Source organism: Culex quinquefasciatus, chromosome 2, assembly GCF_015732765.1.
Source record: "Culex quinquefasciatus strain JHB chromosome 2, VPISU_Cqui_1.0_pri_paternal, whole genome shotgun sequence".
Lineage (NCBI taxonomy): Eukaryota > Metazoa > Arthropoda > Insecta > Diptera > Culicidae > Culex > Culex quinquefasciatus.
Genome location: NC_051862.1, coordinates 37275329 through 37289822, shown reverse-complemented (window position 1 = coordinate 37289822; position 14494 = coordinate 37275329). Strand labels below are relative to the sequence as shown.

The 14494-nt window shown below is 34.0% G+C and overlaps 1 protein-coding gene across 3 annotated transcripts in view; it reads left to right on the top strand.

The window, feature by feature from the left end:
• The window catches only part of LOC6041652 (protein sax-3), a 418150-nt gene that overhangs the window by 64833 nt on the left and 338823 nt on the right, over positions 1 to 14494 (top strand). The window contains exon 1 of one of the 3 annotated variants that reach the window (XM_038251333.1): positions 5616 to 5736. The exons of the other annotated variants lie outside the window; for them this stretch is intronic. The gene's annotated coding sequence lies outside the window, so the exon portion shown is untranslated. Of the gene's footprint in view, positions 1 to 5615; positions 5737 to 14494 lie in introns of those variants that run through there. 3 annotated transcript variants of the gene reach the window in all.

Below are 14494 nucleotides of genomic sequence, written 5' to 3'. Positions count from 1 at the left end.
AAATGTGTGTGGCCCTGACGCCAAGTCTGGAAAAAGGGCGATTTTTCTTGTTTAAAAAAGTCATTTTTGTATGAAAAACATTTTTTTCATCAACTTTAGGCTCGGGTATCAATGGGTTAATCTCATCCAACTTCGCTCAAAATTTACACAGATGCTTAAAATAACTCTAAAAACCGTTTTCCGCTTGTGGAGTAGGGGGTCATTTTTTCTGGGCACCCTAGTCAACAGGTATCAGTCCAGAATTCAGAAAATTTCTTTTTTTTTTAATTTAAGGATTGGTGGAATTTATTGTAGTCTGACAATGCAGTCTTGAATAATGATGAATTATCTCCCAGAGCACCAGAGTTTTGAAGTGTCAGCGAGAATAAAGTTTTAGCATTATCTGTTATAGATTTCGTCAGATTTTTCATTTTCTGTCAATTTCAAACAACTTTTTGATTCCAATAATCGAGTTTAACTATAAATCGAAAAGTACATTTAAATGAAAATATTAATTCGAGCTTTTTGGGGCCGAAACTCAACTAAAACTTCAGAATTTTACAAACTTTTGAATTTAATTATATCCTTCCTAAAACATGTCAAGAATGATTATTTTTTAAAAAATAAAATATATTTTTAAACAAATATTATGTCACTCAACTTATTTTTTTAATATTGAGCCTTTTCAAAATGTTAGTTTTAATTAAAAAAAAATGATTTTTTTCTAAAAAGAATAGAAAATTTCACGAATGTTTATGTTTTAAATCAAAAATTCAATTTTAAAACCTTTTGAAATGTTAGTTTTGATCATAAAATTTCACGAATGTTTTTTTTTTTAGTAAATATTGTTTTGTTTTAAACTAGTTTTTGTCAGTTTTTTTTCATATTTCACGAATTTTTCAAGTTTTAAGTAAAACAATCTTTTTTAAACAAATTTTTGTCATTATTAGCCTTTTTAAAATATCAGTTTCGATTTGAAATTTTAATATGTATTTTTCAAAGAGTTTAGAAAAATTCCCGAATGTGAAAAAAAAAACATTTTTAAACTCACTTTTTTCAACAAAAACATTTTTTTAAATATTTAGCCTTTTAGAAATGTTAATTTTGATTCTAAAGTGTTAAGAAATTTTTTCGAAGCGATTAGTAAATGTCAAGAATGTGTTATTTTTAAAAGTAAAAAATGATTTTTTTAAATTTATGTTTTGCTATTAAATTATGTTTTTGAATATTCGACCTTTTTGAATCTAATTTTGTTTTGTAAATAAAATGTTTTCTAAACTTTTGTTTTCACTATTTTTTTAATATTTCAAGAATGTTTCAATTATTAAGTACAAAAATCTTTTTTAAAGAAATTTTTGACACAAGTATTTTTGATTGTTGGCCTTTTTGAAATATTATTTTCGATTTGAAATTTCAAGATGTATTTTTTGAAGAAATCAGAAAAATTTCCCGAATGTGAAAAAAAACCATTTGCAAACTGACTTTTTGCAACAAAAACATTTTTTTAATATTCAGCCTTTTAAAAATGTTAGTTTTGATTCTAAAATGTTAAGAGCGAGTTTTTCACCGATGTGAAACAGGTCGTATCGAGGTGCTCCGATTTGGATGAAACTTTCAGGGTTTGTTTGTGTATACATGAGATGAACTCATACCAAATATGAGCCCTCTACGACAAGGGGAAGTGGGGTAAAACGGGCATTGAAGTTTGAGGTTCAAAAACATGAAAAATGTTAAAATTGCTCGCATTTCCGTAAAACTTCATCAATTCCAACTCTCTTAGATGCATTCGAAAGGTATTTTAAAGCCCTTCAAAATGTGCTATAGACATCCAGGATTGGTTTGACTTTTTCTGATAGCTTTTGCAAATTACTGTTAAAAATGGATTTTTTTAAAACCTTAATAACTTTTTGCAACAGCCTCCAACACCCATACTCCCATAGATAAAAAGTTAGGGAATTTTATGGACTATAAGCCTACGGTATTAACTTTTTGGCCAATCGCAGTTTTTCTCATAGTTTTACGATTTTTCTAGAACAAACATTTTACAACGTTGGTTTTTGCCCTGTAGGCCTCCATAGCGGCTCTTTTTGGTCTCAATTTTGACATATTCGGAATCCTCAGAAAATTTTACATTTGATTGAGGTGTTGGAATTTTGAATTTGATTGGAAAAAATGGCATTTAGAATTAATTAAAATATTATTCAGCATGTTGTCTAATTAGGGGTAAAACAAGTTTTCGCCTACTTGATACAGCATTTGACGTATTGATCATAGGGTAAATAAGATCTAATCTAATCTAATCAGACCCTAGCGCAGCCAATCTTTCGAAGGGATCCTGGAGAGTGCCTTAGGTTAGATGACGCCTAGCACTCTTCTTGTCATTTATTAACATTTGTAGTGCACCATTGCATCGGAATGTATTGAAACATCACAAGCGTTAAAGCGGCCAGGCCTACTGCGTAAAGCCGTATCGCAGAGATGACTCGTAATTGGGTTGAGTTTGAGCACTGAGTGTTCGAACAACAACACAATTCGGAATCGACAGGGGAGGAAGAAGCGTGGGGACACACCACCATACGCTCCGAGATTTTGGTTGTATTCGTTGGGAGCACCATGCTAAGAAGGTTTGGTACTCCGATACTCTCTGGGATGGGACATTGTATTTCCACGAATGCCCTGGACACTATTTGCCGTGGTTATAGCGCCACAACTCGCTCTCTGTAACAGTATTCCTAATTCCAGTCCACGCTCACCAAGTCGTCATGGCCTAGTGGTTAGCATTTTTGCTTACCAATCCAAATGACGGAGGATCGAACCCCGCCTCGAGCGACTTTGATTTTTCGTTCATATTCACCATTTCAAATTTATGTTCATTCTCGTTGGGAGCAGATGGGAATCGAACCCAGAACCATTCGCTTACAAAGCGAACGCCGTAACCAGTCAGCCACGGCCGCTCCTTGATCATAGGGTAAATAAGATCTATTTCTTTTTTCAAAAATGTTTTATTTAATTATTTTTTAAATCAAAATTACAACTCCAATACTTCTAACTTACGTGAAATTGTCCGAGGATTCCGAATATGACAAAATTGAGACTAAGAAGTGCCGTCTTCTTGGCCTACAGGGCAAAAACTAACGTTGTAAAATGTTTGTTCTAGAAAAATCGTAAAACTATGAGAAAAACTGCAATTGGCCAAAAAGTTAATACCGTAGGCTTATAGTCCATGAAATTCCCTAACTTTTGACCTATAGGAGTATGGGTGTTGGAGGCTGTTGCAAAAAGTTATTAAGGTTTTAAAAAAATCCATTTTTGACAGTAATTTGCAAAAGCTATGGGAAAAAGTCATACCAATCCTGGATGTCTATGGCACATTTTGAAGTGCTTCAAAAGACCATTCGAATGCATCTAAGAGAGTTGGAATTGATGAAGTTTTACGGAAATGCGGGCAATTTTAACATTTTTCATGTTTTTTGGACCTCAAACTTCAATGCCCGTTTTACCCCACTTCCCTTTGTCGTAGAGGGCTCATATTTGGCATGAGTTCATCTCATGTATAGACAAACAAACCCTGAAAGTTTCATCCAAATCGGAGCACCTCGATACGACCTCTAGAACAAACCGAGCAGAATCTACAAATACTGCCTCTTAAGACATTTATCGAAGCGATTAGAATATTTCACGAATGTGTAATTTTTTAAGCAAAAGATTATATTATTTAATTTATGTTTTGCTATTAATTTATGTTTTTGAATATTTGGCCTCTTTGAAACAAAAATTTTAATATGTTTTTTGAAAAGATTAGAACTCTTCACAAATTTTTGATTGTTTAATTAAAAAAACAATTTTGAAACAATTTTTTGTCTATTTTTTTTGTTAAATTTTTGAAAGGCCTTTTTGAAATTTTAAATTTAAATATTATTTTTCGAAGAGATAACAAAATTTCACGAATGTTTTATATTTTTCAAGGAAAAAATACTTTTTACTAGCATTTTGAAACTATATATTTTTCATTTTACCTTTTTAAAATGATAGTTTTGATTCAAAAATCTTCAAAAAAAATTTTTAACGATTGCAAAATTGCATGAATATTTAATTTTTAGGTCAGAAATTCAGAGACATCAGTGATCTAAAAACGAGGATTCATTGGTCAACAATGAAAAAATCTTTTTTTTTTTCATGTTTCATGTACACTTTTGCTTGGCCATCAATAATTTTCCCAGCATTTCGTTTTTTTTCTGCAAATTTTATTTAGCACTTAAAATTGAACATAAATAATTTTATTGATTTTTTGACACTCTTTAAAAACAACCATATCCTGATTTCGGAGATTGCATTTTATGTTCTTTAACATTTTGAAAAATTAAAAAAAAACTAAACATTGTTTTTGGAAATCAATTTACACTGAAAAAAGTTGTTTTAAAAACCAGCTAAAATCATTTCTGTGTACAATTTAATTCGGTTTATTCCTCATCTATATCTACAACTTTGCCGAAGACCAAAAATCCAAAAATCAAAAAAGTTCTTCAAAAGATACAGTTTTTTTAAATTTCACATACAATGTTGTTGGACAGCTGTTAAATTTGTATGGTAAATGAAACGTATATAAACGTAGAATTGAATAGAATAGGATGCAATATCTTAGCTTCCATTATCTCTTGGAGTTCATATTTTTGACTGGCACTTTTCTTACATTTACTCAAAACGGAAATTGTTTAGCTTTATTTCCTTGGACAATCATACAATCATAATAGGAAATAAAATATGATGATTTGATTACCCTATCGAAAAATAATTTCAAAATAGATTTGAATTTTATTTATTTTTTTTGGATTTCCCCCGCATTTCATTTCAATTTCCTGGATTAATTACATTTATTTTGCAAAAATAAAATAATCGCTTGGTTCATTTATTGAAAATGCCATTTTTTTTGCTATGTTTAAAAATCTTTCCAATTCCCCTCTTTTCATCCCAAGAGATCCTCTTACGCAGATAAATTACACTCCATTTTTTAATCCAATCAAAACACCCCCGGGCGCGGTGTCCTCCTTATCAGGCGTAATCCCAAAACGCTTTTCCTAGCAATTGTTTTTGTTTTTCCTTGTTTGCCATCCCCAAAAAGGCGACTTCAATCCCCCCTCGCTGCAATAATAAAACAACACGCTGCTGATGTCGCGCGCTCGATTTGAATCCTCGCCAAAGAATCTTGAAATTTGGGGGGCTTGGTTGTTTCAATCTAATTCCACTTCCTTTTCCGGCCCCCTTGAATTCCGGAGGATGTTTCACTTTCTCTCTTCCCAAGCCAATATAAACAGACTAAATTCTTAATTTGATTCGACACCATCTCTTCAGGGGGAGGAGATGCGGCTAAACCAACCGTCGTCGTCATACATTCGAGATTGACTTTTAAGTCTCTCTGGCAATTTGGGAAAGTGCTTGGGACGAGATAAAAATTCCTTCCAGTAGATTTCTAGGATTTTAATGAAAGGATCTATTTGTGGGGGGAGGAGGGATGTGCCGGAATGCGATTTCGGCCAAGTGGGTCGGAAAATGGAACACTTTAGTACTGCGGAGAGGAATTAAAAGGAAGTTAAGAGTTTTCTAACAACATAAATTCTCTGCTTTCATTTTCAGGTAATACTCGGATGATCTGACTGAGAGCAGGTCACGACACTGGTAACGCCCCGCCATCATCATCATCATCGCCTCTTCAGAAGTCGCCAACTTTACGACCCCGTCCGTCAGAAAATTTGTTTAACGGTAATGAATTCAAATTTAGTACGTCCTCCTCTTCTAGGAAGCTCATGAAACTCGCATCGCATGAAGCGATGATTGGTCATTTCGAAAAGTCTTAATTTTCAAACAAAAAAAGACGAGCACTTTGAAGAGAGTTTTTTTTACTACCGAATATCAATTTTCCTTTTTCCGTCCTAAAAAATGCATCGTGTCGCATCGACGAACCATCCGTCTTCTCAGGTTTGAGGCAGAAAAGGTCACCAACTGGCGTCAATAGATCACACGGTCCCCCGAAGACAAAACCCCAGTTTCGACCACGACTGTGATGGAAGTTTTTGTTGTTGTTGTGAACCCATAAAACATTTAACATATGCCCCGCTCATCTCTTCCAAGTTTTCGAGTTTTGAAGAGACGACAACGTCAGCGGTGAAAGAAGAAGGTCGGAAAGCTATTTTCAGGCAGAGCAATGGAAAAAGGAGCACTTTGAAAGCGAGTCACTTTTAAATATGCATTATGGAGTAGGCTGGTTCAAATATGAGTTGAGTTGAGTTGAGTTGAGTTGAGTTGAGTTGAGTTGAGTTGAGTTGAGTTGAGTTGAGTTGAGTTGAGTTGAGTTGAGTTGAGTTGAGTTGAGTTGAGTTGAGTTGAGTTGAGTTGAGTTGAGTTGAGTTGAGTTGAGTTGAGTTGAGTTGAGTTGAGTTGAGTTGAGTTGAGTTGAGTTGAGTTGAGTTGAGTTGAGTTGAGTTGAGTTGAGTTGAGTTGAGTTGAGTTGAGTTGAGTTGAGTTGAGTTGAGTTGAGTTGAGTTGAGTTGAGTTGAGTTGAGTTGAGTTGAGTTGAGTTGAGTTGAGTTGAGTTGAGTTGAGTTGAGTTGAGTTGAGTTGAGTTGAGTTGAGTTGTTGAGTTGAGTTGAGTTGAGTTGAGTTGAGTTGAGTTGAGTTGAGTTGAGTTGAGTTGAGTTGAGTTGAGTTGAGTTGAGTTGAGTTGAGTTGAGTTGAGTTGAGTTGAGTTGAGTTGAGTTGAGTTGAGTTGAGTTGAGTTGGTTGAGTTGAGTTGAGTTGAGTTGAGTTGAGTTGAGTTGAGTTGAGTTGAGTTGAGTTGAGTTGAGTTGAGTTGAGTTGAGTTGAGTTGAGTTGAGTTGAGTTGAGTTGAGTTGAGTTGAGTTGAGTTGAGTTGAGTTGAGTTGAGTTGAGTTGAGTTGAGTTGAGTTGAGTTGAGTTGAGTTGAGTTGAGTTGAGTTGAGTTGAGTTGAGTTGAGTTGAGTTGAGTTGAGTTGAGTTGAGTTGAGTTGAGTTGAGTTGAGTTGAGTTGAGTTGAGTTGAGTTGAGTTGAGTTGAGTTGAGTTGAGTTGAGTTGAGTTGAGTTGAGTTGAGTTGAGTTGAGTTGAGTTGAGTTGAGTTGAGTTGAGTTGAGTTGAGTTGAGTTGAGTTGAGTTGAGTTGAGTTGAGTTGAGTTGAGTTGAGTTGAGTTGAGTTGAGTTGAGTTGAGTTGAGTTGAGTTGAGTTGAGTTGAGTTGAGTTGAGTTGAGTTGAGTTGAGTTGAGTTGAGTTGAGTTGAGTTGAGTTGAGTTGAGTTGAGTTGAGTTGAGTTGAGTTGAGTTGAGTTGAGTTGAGTTGAGTTGAGTTGAGTTGAGTTGAGTTGAGTTGAGTTGAGTTGAGTTGAGTTGAGTTGAGTTGAGTTGAGTTGAGTTGAGTTGAGTTGAGTTGAGTTGAGTTGAGTTGAGTTGAGTTGAGTTGAGTTGAGTTGAGTTGAGTTGAGTTGAGTTGAGTTGAGTTGAGTTGAGTTGAGTTGAGTTGAGTTGAGTTGAGTTGAGTTGAGTTGAGTTGAGTTGAGTTGAGTTGAGTTGAGTTGAGTTGAGTTGAGTTGAGTTGAGTTGAGTTGAGTTGAGTTGAGTTGAGTTGAGTTGAGTTGAGTTGAGTTGAGTTGGGTTGAGTTGAGTTGAGTGACAATTTTGACAATTTTGACAATTTTGACAATTTTGACAATTTTGACAATTTTGACAATTTTGACAATTTTGACAATTTTGACAATTTTGACAATTTTGACAATTTTGACAATTTTGACAATTTTGCCATTTTTGACAATTTTGACAATTTTGACAATTTTGACAATTTTGACAATTTTGACAATTTTGACAATTTTGACAATTTTGACAATTTTGACAATTTTGACAATTTTGACAATTTTGACAATTTTGACAATTTTGACAATTTTGACAATTTTGACAATTTTGACAATTTTGACAATTTTGACAATTTTGACAATTTTGACAATTTTGACAATTTTGACAATTTTGACAATTTTGACAATTTTGACAATTTTGACAATTTTGACAATTTTGACAATTTTGACAATTTTGACAAGTTTGACAATTTTGACAAGTTTGACAATTTTGACAATTTTGACAATTTTGACAATTTTGACAATTTTGACAATTTTGACAATTTTGACAATTTTGACAATTTTGACAATTTTGACAATTTTGACAATTTTGACAATTTTGACAATTTTGACAATTTTGACAATTTTGACCATTTTGACAATTTTGACAATTTTGACAATTTTGACCATTTTGACAATTTTGACAATTTTGACAATTTTGACAATTTTGACAATTTTGACAATTTTGACAATTTTGACAATTTTGACAATTTTGACAATTTTGACAATTTTGACAATTTTGACAATTTTGACAATTTTGACAATTTTGACAATTTTGACAATTTTGACAATTTTGACAATTTTGACAATTTTGACAATTTTGACAATTTTGACAATTTTGACAATTTTGACAATTTTGACAATTTTGACAATTGTGACAATTTTAACAATTTTAACAATTTTGTCAATTTTGACAATTTTGACAATTTTGACAATTTTGACAATTTTGACAATTTTGACAATTTTGACAATTTTGACAATTTTGACAATTTTGACAATTTTGACAATTTTGACATTTTTGACATTTTTGACAATTTTGACAATTTTGACAATTTTGACAATTTTGACAATTTTGACAATTTTGACAATTTTGACAATTTTGACAATTTTGACAATTTTGACAATTTTGACAATTTTGACAATTTTGACCATTTTGACAATTTTGACAATTTTGACAATTTTGACAATTTTGACAATTTTGACAATTTTGACAATTTTGACAATTTTGACAATTTTGACAATTTTGACAATTTTGACAATTTTGACAATTTTGAGTTTAGTTATTTTTCGACCCAGCCTAATCTCTAGAGCAGCGTCTCCGTCATGGAGTCCCAGAGAGAAAGAACTCCAGAGACACTTTGAGCCCAGCTCTTGGCCTTTGGGTGATGAATGGTTTCGTGTACCACACGTCGCAGCTCGGAAGCAACAGAGCATATGCTGCTGCTGGAACACGAGAGCATCAGAAGGAATCGAAAAACATAAATAATTTTTTCAGAACCACGTCCTCGTCGTCGTCTTTATCGGTTGAACTGTCTGTCGGTTGTCGGCTTTTAGGCGGTAAGGAGAGGTGGAGAAAGTGGACTCCTCGACCTCCGCAGACAGACTCTTTCAACGCTCCTAATCGACCACGTGTTGGTTGTCTGAAGCCAAACGGGTTCTGAGAAGCGTTGAGTCGATTCCAAACCGATAACCCTATCCGCAGATTGACGATAAGCCTAAACTAATGGTTGTTTCAACAACTCCCTGATTGACAGTTGACAATTGACAGAAGTGACAGGTCTTACTTACCAATGAACAAAAGCTTCTAGCAACACTTCTTGGAGTCCGCAATCGAAACCCCCGAAAATCTGACCCCGCCAAACTTACAAGTGGCCACTTTGGCGCAGCCAAATCTCTGCCCGACGCCCCAAAAACAGTGTGGCAATTGTTTTCAATCAAATTAACATTCCGCCCAGAGAGACAGACGAGAACCGTGGACATTATGCCAAGTGGGGGCCGTAACCTTTTGATAAACAATCGCATAAATTTTGGCCCCGGACACCGCACCAGAACTTGCGGCGTCGACAGCTTTGTGGTGACGCTGGTGTGGTGTCCCGGAATGTGGTCGTAAATGTCATCCTAAATAATGACAGAATGGTGCGGCCGAACGGCGCGCAGATATTGAACGGATTGGATTTGGTTTCCGGGGGGTGCTGGTCTTCTCGGGGGCGGGTCAAAGGGGAGGTGAAGAAAGTGCTTTGCTGTAATTGATTTTTAATAAGATTTGTGAGATGAGCGGAGTGTGTTGGAGGAGTTGAGGAGGAACGAGAAGAAATGGGTTGCGAGAAATGTTTACTGTTATTTGGTAAGTGACAGTTATGGGGCGCTGAATGGAAACTTGGATTGATCATCCAGAATGAACGTTTTGAATGTATGTTAAAACTTTGAAGAGATTAGGCCTGGCAGGCCTAATTTGCAGGACTCTTATTACGCAAACCTATTTAGCACACTTAAAAATTGTGTAAATTTTTAAAGGTTTGATATTGGGAGGTAAAATTTGAGTGGTATTTGGTTATTTTATTATGGCTCTGTAAAATCAATAGATGAATAGATAAATTATTTAAAAAGTTAATTATAAATAGAAATGAATGTAAAATATCAAAAAAAAATCATGAAAATTCTCAAGTTTCAGAAAATGATTAATTAATTTAACTGTAAAAAAAATGCTAAATATTGATGATTTCTTTTAAAAAAATCTATGGTTCAACTTCTTTTTTTATGAACTGTTAAAAACTAAAATAAATATATGCAGAACCTAATTTTAAATTTGGCCGATGCAAATGTTATTCAAAGTTTGTGTCATTTCCCTCCTTTTAAAATTTGCCCGAAAAATCAGCGGCAATTTTTTTTTCTTGAAAAACAAAATTTTAATTAAAACTAGAAGTCTTATCAACCAAAAACTATCTTAAATGCTTTTACATTGATAAAGATATTTAGCATGTTTGGGCTAGTATTCAAATATTTTATGAATGTCCAATGCTGCGATTATCTGCGTTTCCAAAATTCAAAATTTATAAAAGGGCTTATCTTTGGCAAAAAAAGATTCAAAAAAACAATTAATATAAAAATTATTCAATAAATAAATAAACATTAAGTCTCACAACATGATTTATACATCATTCCCCTTTGAGTCAATTGAATTTTTTAAAACTAACCTTTATAACATGCAAAAATCTAGAGTAAATTTTCAAAACAACCTATGAGTCATAGATTTCCTATGCAGACTTTTTGTAAATTTAATCTAGAAATATACTTATTTAAACCTGAAATTCACTCTCAATTTTCAGCAACACTTCATCGAAAAAAAATATTGTTTTTTTTTGTCGATTTAAAATTTGGGTTTTTTTTAAAAAAAAAAAAAGTTTATGGATTATGGATAATGTTCACCTTTAGTGAAAAAATAGGTTAAGTCATATTTTCAAAATAGGCCCAAAAATCAGGAAGCCTCAAAAATCAAGATAAAAAATAAAAAAAAATGAAAATAGAAGTCTAATCGACAGAAAACAATTCAAAATGCAATTTCCTGAATTTGAAATATTTCGTTTTTTTTTTGTGAAATTTTCTGGTGTTGAGTTTTAGATATCTTTTTTTAATTCAAATTTTGAAGCCAAACCCTCCCCCATCGACATCAGTCAGAGTTAAGAGACATAAACATCAATAAAATAAAATGGCCCATGCCGCATTTAAAAAAAATCTTACGTGTAATTTTCATTTCATAAATTATCCTTATCATGATGCGCTAATATGCTGAAGACACCTAATCGATTAAAAAAAAGTCAAAGTAGTTATGTCACAGACATAACCGGAATGGCGTAGGCTACGTAAAGTTTTGAGATGTGGACATAGAGTTTTCCATACACCGAAGCGACAAGCACTAGTTCCTGAAAGGCACCGACTCATCACGGGTGGGACGAGAGGCGGGGAGTGAGGCAACTCCGAAGAGTTCGAAAGATCTGCTTCTGCTGCTGCGTCTGATGGTCATACGGGACGGGCAAAGTGTACAACGTCGTAGCAAAAACCAAAACGCACCGATTCTACGGGTTAAATTTAAAATACAAAGTCAAAGCGCGGATTAAGTAGCGTTTTTTTTCATAAATTCGCTGCAATATTTTAAATACATCTCTCGATTTAGATCCCAAATCAAGAACAAAGATTAAATATAGTGGCAAAAAAATCTCACCTTCAGCAAGAGCAAATCCTCTTTCGACACTTTTTTTTCACCCCTCAAGCAGTGACGAAAAGCTCCCCAATCCAGATAAGAAGATCAAGGTGTTTTTCCAGGAAAAGCCAGCTCCATATGGACCGTGTCGTGTGTCGTGGTATCTTTGAGCTATGGGCGGCAACATTTCGTTACAACCTGTTCAGATAAGATACCTTTTTTACTTTTTCGTCGAAGAGGGGCTTTTCCTTTGAAGGCTTTTTTTTGTTACGAAGCTCCCCTCGAAAAAGAAAAAAGAAACACCATCCATTTGGTATCAGACCGACCCGAGGAGTCGACGGAAATAAAACGGTTCTCGCAGGGCAGCATTAAAAAGAAATATATTTCGACAATTAAAATTAAGAAGGTAGAACGTCCTTAACGGTTTTTCGGGGGAAGGCTCCCACAAAAACTTCAAACGAGAGAGAGACTCCTCCTTAAGGTACTTTACAACGATTTACGGTGCGCTCTTATCCTTGCTCGAAAAAAAAGCAAGAAAAGAAACCTGCAGCAAAATATGGCTGTAGTTTCCTGGGTGCAAAAGTTCGCCGTAAGAGTGTAGAGGACTTCACACGGGTTTGGCAAATATTTTTATTGCGACGATTATACGGGCCTTAATGATGCTTCTTATCACTGGGAGATTACCTGCGCAGAACGTTACTTGTCTGGGGCCCTCCGTTATCATTGCAGCTATTAATCTTGGTGGTTTGGGTTTAACACACCGACACAGCTACACGTACTGCTGGGGGTGGGAAGGCACTATCCTAACGAGGCTCGGGAACCTGTTGGAAGATTTATAGTGGTTCGAAAGATGGCACTCGTGTAAGGATTGGAAGCTGAGACAAAATTTACGGGTACTTAATTGCAAAGTTACGATACTTCTTTGGAGAGAAAAAAGATTCAATACTCAAGATTCGTTTGGCTGAAATAAATTGAGTATTTATTGGCGAAGCTGTTAAAATAACATAGCTTATGCTTTTGATTGGATACATAGTCCACAGTCCAGTACAAGTTCGATTAACTGAATGTTTGTATGGGACTCCAACAAAAACAACTATTTTTTATTTTCTTACTTTAAACATCAAATTCGATTTCTACACATCCATTTTAGTCAAATTTGTGTGGTTAAGCTCAACAATCAAAACTTATACAATAACAATTTGTTTTGTGAAGTGAAGAAGTAAAGTGAAGTTTTTCGATGCCTTCGGATAATCGAGTCTGGACTGTACAATCAAATCAACAATGCTAAGCGAAATGGAAGTCTGAATATAGATTAAGGATCCTTGTCGTGTTAGCATCTATGTTTAGGCGGAAATAAGCGGTATCAGCAAAATTATATTTTGATTCTAAATACACTCTCTTATAATTTCACTACCGGGCAGCAATCAAAAACAAAAAAAACTGACATTCCACGCTCCATTTCCAAAAAAAAAAACATTTTTTTCCTATTTTTCTTTTTGTGACTGAATCTCCGAAACATGCAGTCTAATCTTTAATGCTTTTTGTACAAAAAATATATGAAGTTATTATGTCAAGCCTGATTTTCAATATTTCGCAAGCAAAAGTGTCGCTGAATGCTTATTCTTCTTTACAGTTATTCTACTATCAAAAATTAGCAAGATATCAATAAATTCATGTTTTTTTTTTTGTCCAGAATCATATATTGGATTGGTATTGGTATTGGATTAGGTATATAGTTTGAATTCTTCTATGAGACCCATCCTAGCTTTATACTAAAATTAGCAAATTCTAACAAAAAATGCGAAAAATAATTAAAGAAAAAACAAAAGTGACTGATTTGTAATGAAAATCAAAGATGTTATCAAAGGCCTTTAACTTTCAGAAAAAATCCTAATTTGTTAACTTATTTTAGTAGAATTGATAGCTTTAAAACATGTATCACGATTTCCCCAAGTTATTTTTGCGGAAGATAGAGTGTTGGAAAACCTGAAGGAACTACAAATGATATAGAATAAACAATTTTATTTCTCGATAATAAATGCAAATCCATTTGAGATTTGAATGAAATCTTGAAAAAAAACTTTGATGTAACCAGACATTTTTGAGGCTCTCTTTGCTCCTTTTAAAAAATCTGAATTTCATAATTTATTTCAATTAAGCTTCGAAGAATTTCATCATCTTTGAAAAATATTAGACCGATACTTAGCGAAGCTACACCAAAATGTCACATTTTTCAATTTTCAATATGATTTTTCATTTGAAAAAAAATCATTTTTATTATGATGCAATAATTGCAATGTGCTTTAAATGGGTTTTCTTACCTTAAAAGCCAAGAACATTGACCAAAAGTGGTCTGCAAGCCATTGTACGGGAGAGGAGTTTTTTTTCATAAATCTGCTCCTTTCGTTGTCCCGTCACGAAAAGAAATGCCTGGCAAAAACTCAAATTTCATCCAATTCTTTCAGTTCAAGGAGCAAAAGATTCGTTTTTTAATTTGTGATAATGTGTAGAAGAGCAAAAGTTTTTAAAAATCAAACTGGCAAAACTGTAGCGATTTTTGTAGTGTGCCTTTTAAAAGTCCAGTTTTACGATGTTGTCCCGTCACGCTACATTTTTATTTCAGGGGAAGCACAGGTACTTTATGG